General features: G+C 43.1%; 1 pseudogene; it reads left to right on the plus strand.

Moving 5' to 3' along the window:
• Positions 1-2,843: 2,843 nt before the first annotated feature.
• LOC141078571 (microtubule-associated serine/threonine-protein kinase 3 pseudogene) lies at positions 2,844-4,742 on the plus strand (annotated as a pseudogene).
• The last annotated feature ends 2,920 nt before the right edge of the window (positions 4,743-7,662 follow it).

Raw genomic sequence — 7,662 nt, forward strand, 5'->3', positions numbered from 1 at the left:
GAAGCTCTTGTGGTGGGGGCCCCGGGGCTGAAGCCCCGCCTGCCCTGCCTATAATCCGGCCCTGATGATATCCAATCCTAAGGAATCCATTTCCTCTATAATGGACGCCTTTAATGAATTTGGAGTAGTTTCGGGATTTCGTATAAACTTTAATAAATCTCATGCTTTAGCTATTTTTAAAATTGCTCAGAAACGGTGACCGTTCCCTTTTCCTTTTCAGTGGAGGAGAAATTCTTTACCTTATCTTGGCGTTGACCTACCATCAAATCCTCATGATATCTATAAATTAAATGTTCAGCCTCTTATTTCTGTACTTATACAAGAAATTCAATCCTGGAAATCCCTTAAATTATCCTTTGCAGGTAAAGCCCATCTAATTTATATGATCTCTTTCCCTAAAATACTCTTTCCTTTACAGACGCTCCCGGTTCTACTTTCTAAAGCTGATGATAGGCTACTGACACGAGCCTTCTGCCAAATTATTTGGGGCTCAGAAGGGGGCTCTATAATTAGTGTTTTTAAGCTACAGCAAACCAAATCTTTGGGTGGACTTAATCTCCCAAATTTACGCCTCTACAGTATAGAGGCTGCTTTTCGCCATTCCCTTGATTGGATATTCGCCTTTAATCGCTTCACTAATACCCCAATAGATGAGGCCATGTGTAGACCCTTCAGCTTCCCAGTATTGCTTCACCTACAAAATGCTGAAATTCCAGTGGAGATTAGAGATAATCCTCTATTATGGTCGGTAATCTTGGGATGGCGTCAAGCTAGACGAGTTAGCGGTCTTGACCCCCACATCTCAATGTTTCTTCCCTTTCAAGGTAACCCCTCTTTTCTACAAGGCAAGTCAGCTCTCATTTACAAGGTGCTTGGAAACATTGGGTGTAGACTGGTCCGAGATACGTTAACAAATAATCAATGCCTTCTTGCCTTAGAGGACATGGTTTTCAAATACCCAATCCTTACAGAAGACAATTTTACTATCTCTCAAATTAGACATTACGTAAGCTCAATATTGCGAGACATACCGGATGATACTAGAACACACTCTCTAAATTTAATATCCATTAAAGCCCAAATGGGAACTTATTCTATGAGTCTTATATATAAATCATTAAAGCCTTCTATACATTGGTCAGACTCTTCACCAGGCCCTGGAAAATGGGTTGCTCAATTAACGAACTGTCGGGTAAATGACCTTTTGAAATCCACTCTGCGTATGAACTCTATATTACCATATGACAGTTACATAACCATGTCTCTTATGATATTTCATAGAGTATACATCTCCCCGGAGGTCAAGTCTAAAATGTCCCCCTCAGGGGACTATCCCTGCCCTAAATGCTTACACTCTCCAGCTGATATTTTCCATTGCCTTTGGGACTGCCCAAAAATAAGGGAGGTGTGGGATACACTTCTGCAACATCTCATCAACACTTTTGACATATCTATCTCTCTCTCCCCGGAGTGGGCCATGTTTAATATTCTCGCACAGGAACAGTTGGTGAGGGTTTCTGTCCAGCAGCGCCCCATCTTGTTCATATGGGCGGCAGCCACACGTAAAAGCATTCTCCATTTGTGAGCACATGATGCAACACCTTCTTTATGCTTAATTACTACAAAAGTAACATATCTCTTCAAAATGGATTGGATAGAGGCCTTACTTAATAAAGAAAAAGACACTGACCGCTTTTTTTTTCACATGGTCCTCTTTTATCAATACTCAGACATCTTCCACAAGCCAGGCGATACATAGTTGTTTCCAGCTCACCAACTGGTATATGAGAGAGCAGCTTGCCAGTAATATCCCTGTTAGACAGGATTGAAATTGTGTTACGAAGTTATGGAGTTTGCCCGGGGGAGTGGAGGGTGAGGGGCGGGGGGGTTATAGTTGAAAAAATGCCGTCTAATGTTAATAATATTGCATAAATGTTCTTCTGTTATATTATTGGACATTATATGTATATTTTGTATTACACTCAATAAAGACGGTTTAAAAAAAAAAAATCTTTGAAAACAGATGGTCGGCCATTATGACATCACTGATGGTCGGCCATTATGACATCACAGATGGTCGGCCATTATGACATCACAGATGGTCGACCATTATGACATCACCGCTCGCAGTTACTTATGCTGTGTACACAGCGTTCCGGCTGCCATTTTGGCTCCCTAGTGACTGAGTGCATTTGCAATTTTTCGCTATGGCTGAATTTCTTCTAGACAAGCTTCAGGTAGAAGGATTATTGGAGATTATTTACACCCATTGCTCTGACATTAAGCTTCTACCACCCGATGGCGTCCTCGGCTTCACTCACCGGCTGGTGGTGGAGCTAGTGCAGGACTGTCTGACCAAGTACCACCAAGACCGTCTTACCTCAGAGTATCTGACGGATTTAACCCGGAACATCAGGACATTACTACAGCAGGCTGAAGAAAGATCTCAAGATGGAGATTTGGCTTTTGTTAAAGAAATGGCCGAAAAAGTCCTGTATGTGCTGGAAGGTCCGGCCCGCTCCCCGGAACGCCTGGAGACACCACAAGGCGAGTACAAAGACGGGGAAAATGTCCCCCCGGAATCCCCGGACCCTAACAAGAGTCAGGCGGGGCCGAGCAGTGATCTGACCACAGAAACCCCTGAGCTGCCGGATCCTGAGAGTGTGATCTGTGAGATCCCGGAGATCCACGAGCCTGCCACTGAGACACCAGAAGACGACGACAAAGACGGGGAAAATGTTCCCCCGGAATCCCCGGACCCTAATACGCGTCATCCGGGGCCAAGCAGCGATCTGACAACAGAAACCCCTGAGCTGCCAGATCCTGAGAGTGTGATCTGTGAGATGCCAGAGATCCACGAGCCTGCCACTAACTTGATGGAATCATTGATCCCGGCGAGAAAGCCGCATATGAGCGACTTCGAGACATCCAAACTGATCAGCGGCGGATGTTTTGGGGCTGTCTATTTAGTGCAGCACAAATACTCACAGCAGATCTTCGCTATGAAGAAAATGGCGAAGAAGAACCTGGAAACTGAAAAACACGTGGAAGCTGCCTTTCTGGAGAGGGACATCATGACCTTCGCTGATTGTCCCTTTGTGGTCTCCATGCTCTGCTCCTTCCCTACTAGATCTCACCTGTGTATGGTCATGGAGTATGTTGGAGGTGGAGACTGTGGGTCCCTTCTAAGCACCAGGGGCCGTTTATCTATCCCCTTGGCCCGTCTGTACTTTGCAGAAACAGTTCTTGCTGTGGAATACCTGCACAGCTATGGTGTGGTACACCGAGACCTAAAACCGCACAACCTACTGATTACAACTGCTGGGCACATTAAAGTCGCCGATTTTGGGCTTTCAAAAATTGGTGTCATGATACCAAAAACCAACAACTATAAGCAATCAGTGAAGGACATCTCCAGAGAGTTCAAGGACCTTGAGAATTGTGGTACTCTGAATTACATGGCACCAGAGGTCATCCTAATGAAAGACTACGGAAGACCTGTTGACTGGTGGTCAATGGGGATCATCCTCCATGAATTTCTGGTGGGATCTTTACCATTTGATACGGATTTCATACCTGAGCTTAAAAGAATGATTGTCATGGGAAAAATACCTTGGAATTACAAACGCTGTCCACCCCCTGAGGCTAAGACCCTCATCACTGACCTGCTCAAAAAAAATCCTGAGCACAGACTTGGGACAGGTGGAGCATTTGAGATTAAGGATCATCCATTCATGAAAAAAATAGATTTTGACAATCTTCTAAATCAGAAGCCGATGTATATTCCTCATCTTGTGTCTGATGTGGACACCAGCCTCTTTATCAATCACGCTCATAGAGATATGCTTATGGTCTCAGAGAATGAAGAGGACACAAGTGAGGACAAGGACCTTGACTTTCAAAATTTTACGTCATCCTCTGAAAGGCTTTCTAAACTCTGCACCATCGCTACCATCACGATTAACAATGAGAATTCAAGGTCCCATCCAGAGTGTACCCAAGCATCAAACATCGAGAAAAGAAAATCTGCAATAAATCCAAATGCAGAGCAAGAAAACCCAGAAAATGTAAAAAAGGAGAAAAAGAGAAGAGGTTTCACCTTCCGCCGGATCTTATCATCCTGCCGGCGTGGATTATCCAGGGCTGCCCGCGTGTTTACATGTTGTTGCCGCTCCCCTACAGACATCTAAAAGACAGTAAACCTCCACATCCAGCGCCCTGAGGTCCAGCAGATCCACCATCACTGCTGGAGAAGTATAGAAGTGCAATTCCACAACAGTTTTTTTTATTTTTTTTACTGTGTTCACCAAATGCTAAATCTGACCTGCCATTATGATTCGCCAGGTCATTATCAGATGACAGATACCAAACATGTATAGATTGTTTTTTATTTACGTGGTGAAAAAAAATCCAAAGTTTAATAAAAAAAAAAATTGCACCATTTTCTGAGATCCGTATCGTCTCCATTTTTTGGGATCTGGGGCTGGGTCAGGGCTTATATTTTGCGCGCCGAGCTGACGTTTTTAGTGATAGCATTTTAGGGTAGATACGATTTTTTAATCACCCGTTGCTATGAACAAAAAAACGTAATTTTGCGGTTTGGATTTTTTTCTCGTTACGTAGTTTACCAATCAGATTGCCTTTGTATTTGGATAAATTGGGAGTTTCTTAATGCAGCAATATGAAATATATGATCGCTGTTTTGTATTGTTTTATTTTGACTAGGGAAATATGAACTTTAAACTTTTTTTATATTTTTTAAAACATTTTTTTTCCACTTTTGACTTGCTTCAATACAGTAGTTTCCATAGAAGACTTGAAGCTGCAATCATCTGATCGCTTGTGCTACGTATAGCCCTGCTATGTGTAGCAGAAATCATCATCTCCAGGGGCGTCCGTGGTTGTGGTTTGTGACACGCTTCCGGCACGCATGTGTTAAATGCCGCTGTCAGAGATTGACAGTGGCATTTAACATGTTAGCAGCCGCAGGTGGATCGCAATTTCGGCTGTTAGGGGCACATAACAGTTGATCAAACCAGCTATCATGTGTCAGAAAAGATGCGGGCTCAGCGTCGGACACGGAGCCCATATCAAAGGGAGGGAGGCGACCTAAGATGTACTTATATGTGATAGGTCGTGAAGGGATAAGTAGAACAATATTTTATTTTTCAAAACTTATGTCTAAGTTCAGAAAAAAAAAGAATATAGGAGGTCAAAATGCAAAACATAAGGACAACAGAGGCCAATAGATTGGTGGAAGGGAGTGCTAAAAATTATTGGGTAAAGAGGTGCAAAATACTTGCCCCTGGAAATTGCAGCCCACAATACACCAGTAATTCTTGGCAGGTTCATTACAGAAAAATTAGTAATTAAAAAGTGCCACTAAAATCACTGGGCTATGTAATACATGAAGGTGCTGAGCCCTCCAGAATGAAAGTTTTTTTCTTAATTTTCTCTCTGCCATTATATTTCAATGTCCCAGTCAAGACAGACTCAATTATTCCAATTTATACAGTAAAACCGAAAGCCGACACGAGAGCTACATAAAATAGAGCGTCTCATCCTGTTACATCTGCTTTAATGACCAAAGTGAAATCTGCCATAGTTAAAGGGAATCTGTCAGTAGGATCAACCATCCTAAGCCGTCTATATACACTCACTGGCCACTTTATTAGGTACACCATGCTAGTAAGGGGTTGGACCCCCTTTTGCCTTCAGAACTGCCTCAATTCTTCGTGGCAGAGATTCAACAAGGTGCTGGAAGCATTCCTCAGAGATTTTGGACCATATTGACATGATGGCATCACACAGTTGGCGCAGATTTGTCGGCTGCACATCCCTGATGCGAATCTCCCATTCCACCACATCCCAAAGATGCTCTATTGGATTGAGATCTGGTGACTGAGGAGGCCATTTGAGTACAGTAAACTCATTGTCATGTTCAAGAAACCAATCTGAGATGATTCGAGCTTTATGACATGGCGCATTATCCTGCTGAAAGTAGCCATCAGATGTTGGGTACATTGTGGTCATAAAGGGATGGACATGGTCAGCAACAATACTCAGGTAGGCTGTGGCATTGCAACGATGCTCAATTGGTACCAAGGGGCCCAAAGAGTGCCCAGAAAAAATTCCCCACACCATGACACCACCACCACCAGCCTGAACCGTTGATACAAGGCAGGATGGATCCATGCTTTCATGTTGTTTACGCCAAATTCTGACCCTACCATCCGAATGTCGCAGCAGAAATCGAGACTCATCAGACCAGGCAACGTTTTTCCAATCTTCTACTGTCCAATTTCGATGAGCTTGTGCAAATTGTTGCCTCAGTTTCCTGTTCTTAGCTGAGAGGAGTGGTACCCAGTGTGGTCTTCTGCTGCTGTAGCCCATCTGCCTCAAAGTTCGACGCACTGTGCTTTCAGAGATGCTCTTCTGCCTACCTTGGTTGTAACGGGTGGCAATTTGAGTCACTGTTGCCTTTCTATCAGCTCGAACCAGTCTGCCCATTCTCCTCTGACCTCTGGCATCAACATGGCATTTCCGGCCACAGAACTGCCGCTCACTGGATTTTTTTTCTTTTTCGGACCATTCTCTGTAAACCCTAGAGATGGTTGTGCGTGAAAATCCCAGTAGATCAGCAGTTTCTGAAATTCTCAGACCAGCCCTTTTGGCACCAACAATCATGCCACGTTCAAAGGCACTCAAATCACCTTTCTTCCCCATACTGATGCTCGGTTTGAACTGCAGGAGATTGTCTTGACCATGTCTACATGCCTAAATGCACTGAGTTGCCGCCATGTGATTGGCTGATTAGAAATTAAGTCTTAACACACAGTTGGACAGGTGTACCTAATAAAGTGGCCAGTGAGTGTAGGTTATAGGAAGCTGAGTAAAATGATGTTTTTCTTAATATGTAAATGAGCTGTTAAGATCTATGGGCCGGATATAGATCTCCCTGAGAATCTGCTTGTAAATAAAAGGGGGCATTTCCAGTGGAGACATGTAATGACTGACAGTCTGCTCTCCTGATCTACACGTCTCAGAGTTGGAACATCCTCTTTCATTTAAATAAGCTCTGGAAGAGGATTTTCAAGGAGGTCTGTATGGGGCCCATGGAAATTAACAGCTAATTTACATATTTAAAAAAATTGTGGATTTCTCTAGAATAAGACATTGGAACACAGATATCCAAAGACATACCAAAAGGCAATTTAGATTGTGAGCCCCATCGGGGACAGTGATGATAATGTATGTAAAGCGCTGTGGAATATGGCTATACAGTTGTGGCCAAAAGTATTGACACCCCTGCAATTCTGTCAGATAATACTCAGTTTCTTCCTGAAAATGATTGCAAACACAAATTCTTTGGTATTATTATCTTCATTTAATTTGTCTTAAATGAAAAAAACACAAAAGAGAATGAAGCAAAAAGCAAAACATTGATCATTTCACACAAAACTCCAAAAAAAGGGCCAGACAAAAGTATTGGCACCCTCAGCCTAATACTTGGTTGCACAACCTTTAGCCAAAATAACTGCGACCAACCGCTTCCGGTAACCATCAATGAGTTTATTACAATGCTCTGCTGGAATTTTAGACCATTCTTCCTTGGCAAACTGCTCCAGGTCCCTGATATTTGAAGGGTGCCTTCTCCAAACT

Source organism: Dendrobates tinctorius, unplaced genomic scaffold (assembly GCF_039654945.1).
Source record: "Dendrobates tinctorius isolate UK_male_01 unplaced genomic scaffold, ASM3965494v1 ptg000016l, whole genome shotgun sequence".
Lineage (NCBI taxonomy): Eukaryota > Metazoa > Chordata > Amphibia > Anura > Dendrobatidae > Dendrobates > Dendrobates tinctorius.